Source organism: Cricetulus griseus, assembly GCF_003668045.3.
Source record: "Cricetulus griseus strain 17A/GY chromosome 1 unlocalized genomic scaffold, alternate assembly CriGri-PICRH-1.0 chr1_0, whole genome shotgun sequence".
NCBI classification, from domain to species: Eukaryota; Metazoa; Chordata; class Mammalia; order Rodentia; family Cricetidae; genus Cricetulus; species Cricetulus griseus.
This window is the reverse complement of record NW_023276806.1, coordinates 55,233,880-55,245,765: the sequence shown is the minus strand read 5'-3', so window position 1 is coordinate 55,245,765 and position 11,886 is coordinate 55,233,880. Positions and strand designations below refer to the sequence as shown.

Sequence of the window (11,886 nt, the reverse complement as noted above, 5' to 3'; positions counted from 1 at the left end):
GCTTTCTGGCTTGCTCTCCATGGCTTGCTCAGCTACTCCTCGTACACATTCCAGGACCTCCTGACCAGGGATGATACTGCTCACATTGGGCTGGGCCCTCTCACGTCAATCAGTCAAGAAAATTCCCTACGTATTTCCTTACTGGCAATAGATTGGAGGCATTTTCTCAATTAAAGTTTCTTCTTCCTACATATGTCTAGGCTTGTGTCAAGTTGACAAAAACCAACCAGGGCAGAAGCCATGATGCTAGAAGCTAGAAGCAAGAACAGCTACAGCATTTCCCTCCCCTGAGGCAAGGATGTTCCTCCCTGAAGGTTTTAGAGAGAATAATGTCCTCAGTTTACAACAATGGCTTTTAGAACTGTGAGAATATATTCATACTCAATTTTTGAATCAGCCAGGCCTGGTGATGCACAAGTTACTTGTATTTTATGAAAAATCATAAAGGCTTGTTTTTTAAAATTATGTGTAGGTACATGTGTCTGCATGTACATATATGTACAGGTGATGGCAGGTGCCTGTAGAGACCAGAGGCATCAGATCCCCCTGGAGCTGGGGTTATAGATGGTTGTAAGCCACTGATGTGGGTGCTGGGAAGCAAAGTCCAGTCGGCTGGGATGGTAGCAAGTCCCCTAAACTGTTGAGCCATTTCCTGCCACAGATCCATATTTTGGGAAGAAACATCTTTCATTGGTTCAGCTTTTTGTAAGTGTAAATCATTTTTGAAATTGACAACACATTTGTAAGCCAAGCATATTGACACATGTGGTAGGAGACCAGTGTGGGCTGTAGAGGGAGACCCTATCTCTAAAAATTAACCAAACCAAAAATACCCATGTTTTGAGAGAATGCAGAATAGATAGGAAGTCACCCAGAGAGAAGGGGAGCATCCCTTCCCTCGCTCTCGCTCTCCAGGCCCATGTGTGCTTAATTCCCATCCACCTAGCCATGGACTTACACCCGCTCTCCCTTGTGCTCACCCTCTCACCTCTGCTTCTCTTGCTGTTCCCTGCTCCCTCTCCTGAACCTGTCATCTCACCTGTGTCTACAGGCTCTTAACTGAATTCCCAAAGCGTGTGATTCTTACAAAAGTCAGGAGGTTGAGGCTGTTGGAGAAATAGTTAACTTCAAGTCAGTTCATGTTAGTGACGCTACTTCTCTGGCTGAAATTTAAGATCCCTGCAAAGGAAAAGAAGTGGCATAAAAAATATATCATACTCCTAATACCCAGAAGGGCTGTCTTAGTTAGGGTTTTCTATTGCTGTGAAGAGACACCATGACCATGGCAACTCTTATAAGGAAAATACTTGTATTAAGGCTGGGTGAGACAACCCATTATGGGGAATAGGTCCTCAAAAGCCAGCTCAAGTGTTAGGGACAGACCCTGATCCCACTGCTAGGAATCCCACAAATAGACCAAGTTACACAACTGTCATACTTGTGTAGAGGCCTAGGTAGGTCTCATGCAGGCTCCCTAGCAGTAGGTCCAAAGCCTGTGAGCAGGAACTTGAGCAGTGTTCCACTATCTATCAGCTACAAACTCTGCACCATGGCACCAGGGAAGCTATCATATGGTGCTGTCCTGTGGGTTTCCTAGCTCAGTGCCTCCAAGATAGTGCTTGCGCCATTAACATTTCATAATGATAAAAGTAGCTTGTCTTTTGGCCAGCCTGTTCATTAAATAGACTTTGTATTCATTTTCCATTAAAGCATCATCTCCACCAAGTTTAAAATAGAATTGGGAATTTGCTGTGTTTGAAGTATTTTGGTCTCATTAGCATAATTTATTGAGTTAGGAAACTAGGAAGCAACGAGAGGGGTCAGCCCACACAGTCTCACGTGTGGTGTCAGGCAAAGGCATCCAAGGGCATGAGGTCCTATAGTTGAGGACAAAAATGACTTAGAAGTCATGGCAGGAAGGAGCAAAGGCAAGCACCATCTCTTCCTTTTCCTTCTGTTGTTGTTCTCTATGGTAGGGGTCAAGCCTAGGCCCATGGGTGCTATACAAGGATACTACTTCCTCAGTCCAGCACCACTCCTTTCACAACTCTGTGGGAAGATCTCAGACTTCCTGGAGGCAACCTGGACTTGGGCTCCAACTCTGTGGCCCATGGACTGGGAATCTGGGTCAAACTAGACTCCGTTTCCTCCTCAATAAGGTGGAAGTATTAGTTTTGAGGCATAAGCACATCAAATGCAACAGCGTATATGGATAGAACTGAGCCAGCAAGACATTTGCTATATTCCAAATGGCTAATATACTGGTGGGATTTTTGAATTCTACATTCTCAATCTGATACACGGGATCTTAGGAAATGACTCATAATGTTTTCAAGGCAAAGGTCATCCCTGTATTCCCCTCCCTCATTTCTGCTAGAATGGAGTCAGGATGAAGATTTGGCTGAAGTGGATTCTTAGTGGGTTAAGTCATAATCCTGAGAGACAGATGCACACATCCCAACACTTGGAATTTGTGAATGAGTTTTATTGAAAAAAGGGCCTTTTCTGGTGCAATTAAACTAAGGCTCCTGGTTGAAATCATTCTGGGTTATTCAAGAGCCATATAATATAAAAGCAGGAGGGGTGTTCTCCTAACAGCAAAGTGTGGGGGTGGAAGGACAGATAGGGAGAAGGCAATGTAAAGACATAAACTGAGACTGGATGGATGGGGCTACAAGCCGAGGATTGCCAAGAATGGGCAGCAGGCACCAGCAGAAAGGAGGCAGAAACATGGAACAGACTCCCTCCAGGGCCTAGGAAGGGACAGTGGCTCTGCAAATACATTAAGATGGCGGGTGAGTTTCTAATATTTTAAGTGGTTGAGTTGGCAGTAACTCCTTGTAGCATTTCTGAGAAGTGCAGGATTCTGGGTGCGGGGGTTTAATGTGAAAGGCTTCTGAGCAGAATCCAAGCCCCAGTGTTAAAATCTTCCCACGGAAGACCTCAGCTTCCCTGGGCTCTCACCAAGTGCTTGCCCAGGGCTCTGGGGCATCTTGACTCCTTGGTCAAAGCTCTGCCTCTTGCTGTATTGCAGACCCTCAGGCACTGTCCTAGTTTCTTTTCTGTTACTCTCATAAACACCTCTGTCCAAAAGCAACTTAGGGTAAGAAATAGATTATTTCAGGTTATAGGTTCTAGTCAATAATTGAGGAAACTTGGGGCAGCAAAACCTTTAAGCAGAAACCATGGAGGAATGCTGCTCTCTGTTTCTCTCATTCATGCTTAGCTAGCTGGCTTTCTTACATAGGCCAGGATCACCTTGCCCAGGGAATGGTGTCACCTGCAGTGGGCTGGGTCCTTCTATATCAATTAACAATCAAGACAGTTGCAACAGACATGTTCACAGCACAATTTGAGCTGTGTAATTCCTTAACCAAGGCTGTCCTCTCAGATGAATCTAGAATGTGTCAAGTTAGTAAAGCTATCGGAACAGCCACCATCCTTCCTAGGTAAGTAGATCCCAACATACCATAGCTTTTTAGTTTTTCACTTGCCCAGGCTCAGGAGCTCTGTATCTCTAGGAAGGTCTGAAGATGACTCTCATGTTGATCCTGATTCCTGGAGCAGAGGACTGTCTTTGTAGTTCTATGCTTGTATTAGTGTCTCACTGGGAGTAAGTACTGTGTACATGCATGCACAATGAATAGATCTAGCAAAGATGGCTTGTGGGGACTTCTGGGGGAAATTCAGAGTAGATTATCTGCTGACTACCTCCTGCAGCGTCCTAAAGCCTCTATGACTCCAGCCACCCAGAGCTGCTGTGCCCCTCTGATCTTATGTAACTCTGACATCCACAAAATGAGCCTACCACATATCCATTTGATGGGGGATATCCTTCTGTATATACGTTTCTTTTATGGGTTTGATGAATAAATCATTGTCTGGCCAATGAGGCAGGAAGATAGGTGGGACTAGGATGAGTAGAATTCTGGGAAAGGTAGGCAGAGAGAGCCTGCCAAAGACAGTCACCATGTGGTCAGTCGACAAAGGAGTAGACTGACTCTGGTAAGCCAGACCATGTGGAAATACATAGATTAATAGAAATGGGTTAATAATCAAAACAGAGCTAGCCAGTAAGAAGCTCTAGTGATCAGCCAACAGTTTTATAATTAATATAAGTCTCTGTGTGTTCATTTGGGGCTGAAGCATCAGCAGGACCTGGCGGGACAAGAAACTTAAATCAACACCCATTTAACTAACATACCCATCAGTTCAATGCAAGGCCTATAGCAACTGGTACTTAACTAGGTCAGCTCTAGAGGTCAGCAAACTTATCATAGACCCTGATGGACAAATGTCACTCAAACAAAGTGCTCTATGGGTGGATTCACAGCTCAGTGGCTCATTGAGTCCTCATCCAGTGGAAAGCCCTTGGCCTTCCTCCTATATAGTCTTGGTTTGTCCAATTGTTTTAATCAATAATTTAGTAAAGTCAGAGAGGCAAGCCTTCTCTCTTGATTTGTGAGCAAACATATTTATTGGCAGACTCTGTATCTCAAAAACCACAAGATAATGGACCACAACAAACAAGGCAAGATCAATATGACAACCACCACTGGTTTCAGAAAGTAAGCCACATTGCCTGATGAAAAATCACAACTGGCTCACCTTATCTGCCTTGTGGGCCATGCTGAGTTGGTCTGAGTGACAGAGGCAGAGGTTCCCTGGTTTCAAAAGGACACATCTGAGTTGAAAAAACATTGTGTAGGGCCCCAAAACTTTGTACCAAAAACACATGTGCAATCTGTTCGAAGTTCTGTGTTAACTGCATGTTGAAATGGTATTCTGAATACATAAGGCTAAAAAACCAACCCAAACCAATAATAATAATAAGCCCCATGGGTAAAAGGCATGTTAGCAGCCCTTCATGACCACTGTTGTTTTATTTTCATCTCCCTGAATAAGTCACTTAAAAAGAATGATGCTTAGGTGCCATCTGTACGAGGTCAAGTCTGGACTGAACTTGATGGACAGTCTGGTATGTCCCTTCCTGGTAGCACAGAACTGTGGTTGCAATGTGGTTCATGGTTAACAAGAGGCATGTTCTCATTGGTGGGTGCCCAGGGAAAGGTCAGGTGATAGTTTAGTAGCCTTGTCACCCTGGCAGAGAGAAGAAAAGACTTGGGCCATGTCCAAGGAAAGATCTGTTTAAAAGCAGTGTGCAGGGTGGTGGAGGTGCATGGCAGGGTGAAGTTTTATGTTTTCAGAAAGGGGAAAAACAAATACTAAGGAAATGGTTACAGAGATCAGATTGATATACATTTCTAAGAATCAGAGGTATCCAGCAGAGGGTGGCCTGCTCTGGAGGAGGGACCTTTGTATTCTGGGAAAAACTGTAATTCCGGTGACCATCAGGGTGGCCAAGGCTGTACTCACTGGCTGGTTGATTTCATTTGATTTTTCTTCACTACTGTGTGTGTTTCCTTGAAGTCATATGGTTGATCAAAAAGAACAACCTTTCCTCACCAAGAAAGGTCACCTTTCTCCTTTGTTTCTTTGTGTGTCTATGTATCTATATGGTGTGTGTGTGTGTGTGTGTGTGTGTGTGTGTGTGTGTGTGTGTGTGTGCATGCCCATGTATGAGGGGTGTACATGCCCATGTGGGGTGGGGTCAGGTGTGCATGCCCATGTGGGGAGGTGCTGTGCATGCCCATATGTGTGTGGGGGAGGTTTGCATGCCCATGTGTGTAGGGGAAGCTGTGTGTGTGTGTGTGTNGTGTGTGTGTGTGTGTGTGTGTGTGTGTGTGTGTGTGTGTGTGTGTGTTAGGGGAGGTTTGCATACCCATGTGTGTACATGTAGTGGCCAGAGTTTGATGTCAGTTATCTTCCCCCATCACTTTCTCCCTCATTTTCTAGTCAGAGTCTCTCATTGAACCTGGAACTCACCATTTCAACTCGACTGCCCCACAGCCCCCAGGATCTGTCTGGTTCAGCCCCATCCCACCCCTTCTTCCCCCAGCAGTGGGCTTTTCATATGGGATCCAATCTTCAGGTTTACCTAGCCAGCACTGTACCCACTGAGCCATGTCCTCAGGCCAGAAGGTCCATTCTTGATTAAATGGGTACGAATAGCATCATTCCTGGCTTTCAAACCTCATATTGAAGGAAACTCTTGGATGATGGCATGCTAGTTATTTAATTAGAAATATTTTGTGTCAGGTGACAAATGCCTAACTCAGATTAGTTTGCAAAGAGGAAATGTGCTCACACAGCAAACATAATGCACTATGTGTCTGGAGGACAGAGGTTGAGCATGTCTCAGCCACAGAAGTCAGAGGCACCCTCTTCATCTCTGGATTCTTCTTGCTCCATGCACAGCCCATGCTGTAAAGAACTCTTGGCTGACTTCATCCTGAATGGCAAAGCAGGCAAGAAAAGGCCTAGCATTTTTCCCAAGGAAGAGCTCCCACTGGCCCAGGCTGTGTGCATCCGTGGTTATTCCTTGGACAAATCACCATGGCCAAGAAAATGGGGACCTCCACTGGCCAGACCTAGGTCAGTTTCTTATTATTTTGGTCCCGAGAAAGGGCTATGATTACCAGCCAAATCAGTACACTACATGGATCTGCAATGGTAGGATGGCTCCTGGGAGATATGACCATGGGCTTCTATTACAAGGCTCACTTAACCATTCACAGAGCATGCCCCCTTCTGTGCTCTCACCGACTCTCCCTAGAGCCTGTGACAGGATGAAGAGCACATCATTTACCTCTCTGGTGCTGCTCCTCCTTACAGAGGCAGATTGGTTGTACTTTAGCCAAGCCACGGACAAGCTCAACAGAGGGTCTTTGTCCCCCAATGCACAATGCCCGTTGTGGAACTCTGCAGATGTTTTTACTCAGTTCCTGAGGAAAGAAGCTCCCTCCTGAGTTTTCTGATAGCAAATTCCTGGGGAGGAACATCATACAAAAACTGAGTTAGTCACTAGACTCTGAGGGAGTGGCCCTCTCAAACAGGTGCCACCTTCTCTCCCATTTTTTTCCTGGCTCTTGGTCTTTCAGGAAAACCAGAGACACCATTAGGAAAATCAGACAGGTGCTGTTGGAAGGAGAATTGCAAGGCTACGTGTGGGGTGTATGTCAGCAATCTCCGTACTTGAGAGGCAGAAGCAGGGAGAGCCCAAGTAAGTCTAGTCTGGGCTACATAGCAAATGCCAAGCCAGGTTGGACAATATAGTGATGGGTGGCAGAAAGCTTTGCATGTGATCCCAGGCTCTTTCCACCTTGTTGCTCTGAGCCACCATTGCCCCAACACATCTTGAAGGCAGGACGGGTTGTGCATTGAAGGTTTTGTGGCTGGATTGGTGTCCCAGTCCCATCACTGGGAGCTTTGCCAAGGTTCAGACTCCATATCCTTCATTACTAGGAGACCTCAATGGGGTATAGAGATCCCAAAGTAGAATGACTTATGAAAATTACTAGTTTCTTCCTCTCACACACATATGTATCATCTTTGTCATCCTGATCTGACCCAAGGCTTTACAACATTCCAAACAAATATTCTGTGACCCAGTTTCCATGTGCATGCTTTAAAAAATATGCATGTGGTTTTTTGCCTGTATGTCTGAGTACCATGTGCACATGTGGTGCCCTCATAGATCAGAAGAAGGTGTCAAATTCCCAGAACTAGAGTTACAGATGGCTGTAAGCATTCATGTAGGCGCTGGGTCCTCTGGAAGAGCATTCTGTGTTCTTAACCACCTAGCCATCTCTCTAGCCCACATGTACTTACTTTTATAGTCATCTTCCTTATACATCACACCTTGGTATTAATATTTTCTGCTTAGAAAGATGTAATTTAGTGGCTTTGTATCTTAATTGGGGTTTCTATTATTGTGAAGATTCATCACGAACATGACAACTCTTATAAAGGAAAACATTTAATTGGACATGGCTTTTAGGTTCAGAGGTTTAGTCCATTATCATCATGGTGGGAAGCATGGTGGCATGCAGGAAGACATGGTGCTGAGGATGGAACTACATCTGGATGGGCAGAAAGCAGAAAGAGAGAGTGACACGGGGCCTGGCTTGAGCATTTGAAATCCCCAAACCCATCCCCAGTGACACACTTCCTCCAACAAGGCCAGACCGCCCAATAATTCCATCCTCTATGAGCCTATGAGGGCCATTTTTATTCAAACCACCACACCTAGTTTTTACATTTTTACTAATGTATATTCTAACAAAATTCAGAAAATGAAGACAATAAGAGACCTTGCTACCAATGTCTGTGTCTTCTTGGAATTGGAACTTGGAGAGAAGAATGACAAAAGCTGAGGAACTCTGCAAATCAAAATGGACATCTCCACCTGCATGCCAAGGTGGATATGTTGTGTTAGGGATGTTGTTAACAGAGCAGGACACCAGACATTTGGGGTAATTTCAGAGCCAGCCAAATACCTGGTGACACTAAATGTGACAGTTTTATCTGTAGGTCAACCATTCAATATTTATTGAGCCTGTACCTATTCCAGATAGGATGGATAAAAAAGAGAGCCTCATGGGAAATGACTTGTTGAAAAAAACAACATTCAAATCATGTACAACTAAAGCCTGGGCAGAGAGCAGTCATGGTGATGTAGCCATTGGTACCCACAGCTACTCTTTGAGAGTGCACTGGATACTGCACAGCAGGAGCAAAGAAGGATCAAAAGGGACTTCATAAATATATTTTAGTGACATATCAGGCCTCTGTTGATGGCACTGCCATCATGTTGAAGAGGGAGAAAATATGCTCAGACAAGAGAGGCCCTGGTGCAAAGCTGCCAGACTCCTCAGCAGCCTCAGGCTCCCAGGGCTGTTGGCCCTGGCTGTCTGTATTCTGAGAAAAGACATGACTGATGGGAAGCCTGGAGCCTCTTCCTTTACCTCAGATACCTTTTCCCTTCACAGAGGTAGGCTACCCTCCACTTGGTCAACCAATCTGGCTTAACCCTTTAGTATTCTACATGGAGCACTTCCATCCAACCATTGGTAGAGATGAGCTGATATTACTAGAGAAACAGGAATAGCTGCCTCTCTAGGGGAGGGAGCCAGTGATGGGTATGTGGAGTACTCAAGAGGTACTCCGTCCAGTTGGTTCTAGTCATGGCCTTCTGGCCTTCTCTTAAGTGTTCTGAACCTTTAGAGACAGTGTCTTAGTCATTGTTCTATTGCTGTGAAGAGACTGTGAGCAACGCAACTCTTACATGAGAGAAAACAATTCTCATTAAAACTGCCAGACTCCATTCCTTGGCTCCCATAGGTTTGTAGCTATATCTTAATGAGAAAAAAATATATTCAGTCCAACTTCAAAAGTCCCCGTAGTCTATCACAGTCTCCACTCTGTTTATAAGTCCAAATTCAAAGTTTCTTCTGAGACTCATGGTGTTACTCTGAACTGTAATCCCATGCAAACTCAAAATAAAAAAGATTACATATTACCAACATATAATGGCACAGAATATACATTGCCATTCCAAAAGGGAAGTAAGAGAACATAGTGAGAAAACACTGGACCAAAGCAAGACAAAACCAGCAGCACAAACTCCAAACTCTGCATCTCCACGTCTGCTGTCAAAGTGCTCTTCAGATCTCCAACTCCTTTTAGCTTTGTTGACTGCAATGAATTTGTTCCTTAGGCTGGTTCCACTCCCTGTTAGCAGTTCTCCACAGCAGGCATCCCACTGTTCTGGTATCTCCAACATCTTGGGGTTTCCAAGGCAATCCAGACTTCACCCCCACAGCTTCACTCAGTGGCATCTCCAGGCCTCCATCCAGAAACACCTCTGACACACACCTGGCCTCAGCTGCTTTTCTCAGCCATGGAGTGAGATTCCACACACTCTTCCTTGTATCCTTGACTCTAAAGCTGGAAGCAGGTGGTCAAAACTCCCAAGTTCTACTGCTTTATGTGCCTGGAACCTGGTTCCCTCCTTTAATTACATGTACACCAGTTTTCTGTTGTTGCTGTTTTCCTTCACTGCTTAAGCTTTTTTTGATTCCTTTTCTCAAGTTGGAAGCTTAGCTGGGAGGGCTCTCTGAAGTCTCCACTCCCCTTTGTTCCACTTAGCATCCGGCTTTTCTTTTTATCTTCTTGAGCACTGGAGTTAGCTCCATTACACTTCCTGGTGCTCCTTTTCTCCTTAAACTGTACATTTTGTATTTCTCTTTGTCTATCTTGGTCCTTTTTGTTGTAGGTCTGTATAAGAGTTACAACTGCCAGGTGGTGGTGGCACACACCTTTGATCCCAGCACTTGGGAGGCAGAGGCAAGTAGATCTCTGTGAGTTCAAGGCCAGCCTGATCTACAGAGTGAGTTCCAAGACAGGCTCCAAAGCTACACAGAGAAACCCTGTCTTGAGTTCCCCCCTTACCTCCTCTACCCCTCCACCCCCCCACGATAAAGAGTGACCACTAATAAGCATGGACACAGTCAACACTAGGCTGTCTTGAAATTTCCTCATCAGTGCATTAATCCAAAATTCTTCATTTCAGCCTCAGGCAGACTTTTAGGACAAGGGCAAAAAGCAGCCACATCCTTTGCCAAAATGTCACAAGAACCATCTCTAGCTCTAATACTCTTCCCCTCTGAAACTTCTTGAGCTGGGCCGTCATAATTTATATTGCTCTCAGCACCACTGTTTTCCCATGTGTTCAACTGCTTTTCTAGTCCAAAGTTCCAAAGTCTTACTACATATTCCTCCAACAAACAGGATGGCCAAGTCCATGACAACAATATACCACTCCCTGGTACCAACTTCTGTTTTAGTCACTGTTCCATTGCTGTGAACAGACAACGTGACCAATGCAACTCTTATAAGAGAAAACATTTAACTGGGGGCTGACTTACAGTTTAAGAAGCTTAGTCCATTATCATGGCAGGGAGCATGGTGGCAGGCAGGCATGGTTCTGGAGAAGTAGCTGAGAGCTATATCCTGATCCAAAGATGGGGGGGAGGAAGAGAGATTAAAAGCCTAGGATGGGCTTTTGAAACCTCAAAGCCCATCCCCCACCCCCATGACACACTTACTTCAACGAGATCAGACCCTGGGACTGTGCCTGGGAAGCACAGTTAGCCACAAGGCTAACAAGACCCTGAGGGCACTGACCTAATCCACTGATGGATTCAGACTTTGAATAAGCCATTGGAAGACGTGGAACTTCTGAAGGTAGAGCCTCTGCTACACCCCTTCCCACCCTAATGCTCTGTTTCATGGCTGCTATGGGGTGAGCAGCTTTCTCCTTCACTCTTCTGCCTCACCACAGGTCCAGAAGCATGGCATCGGGTGAGTATGGATGGAATCCTCTGAAACTAACAGCTTCTTGTGAACCAAAGCAAATCCTTCCTTTCTTATGTTACCTTTTTCAGGCATTTGGTCACAGTAACCAATGACTGACTAACACAGCCTTACTCTCTGGGAAATTTTCTTTTCAGCTTCTTTTCCTAATTCCAAGCCTTTCAGCCTTTTCTATAGAATCACTTCAAATTCCTGTCTGACCACAACTGTTTTGCAATACTGATGGCTCAGCTGCTGCTTCAGTGAACCACAAGATGGTTGGGTTGCATGTATCACAGGTCTTTTAGGGGATGCAGTGGCTGTGAGCTGGTTGCAGTGCCCCCACACATTGCCTTCGCCTCACTTTTCCAAGGAGCAAGCTCTCGATACTGATGACATTAGGGGCTTGTCCTGACCAGTCATTGCCTCAGTCACTATTTAGAGTATGAGTAGAAGGGAGTTGCAAGGGGCCTGTCAAATTCCCCCCAAGGGCTTAGGTGGCCTCTTTCCTAGCCTGGCCTTCTGTCTCCTGGGGCAGTTCAGTTTATATGTTCCATACTAACTGCAGAATCCCCCCACGGAGGTGACTGCCCAGAGCTTCCTCACTACTCCTATTCCATCCTTCTAGGA

General features: G+C 45.2%; 1 long non-coding RNA gene across 1 annotated transcript; it reads right to left on the bottom strand.

Annotated features, from left to right (window-relative positions):
• Window positions 1–5,960: 5,960 nt before the first annotated feature.
• On the bottom strand, window positions 5,961–11,429 carry LOC118239582. The gene is made up of 4 exons (XR_004772131.1): window positions 11,010–11,429; window positions 10,830–10,914; window positions 6,710–6,888; window positions 5,961–6,352 (listed from the first exon to the last, which is right to left on the bottom strand). It is a non-coding gene; the product is annotated as an uncharacterized LOC118239582 (long non-coding RNA).
• Window positions 11,430–11,886: the final 457 nt, after the last annotated feature.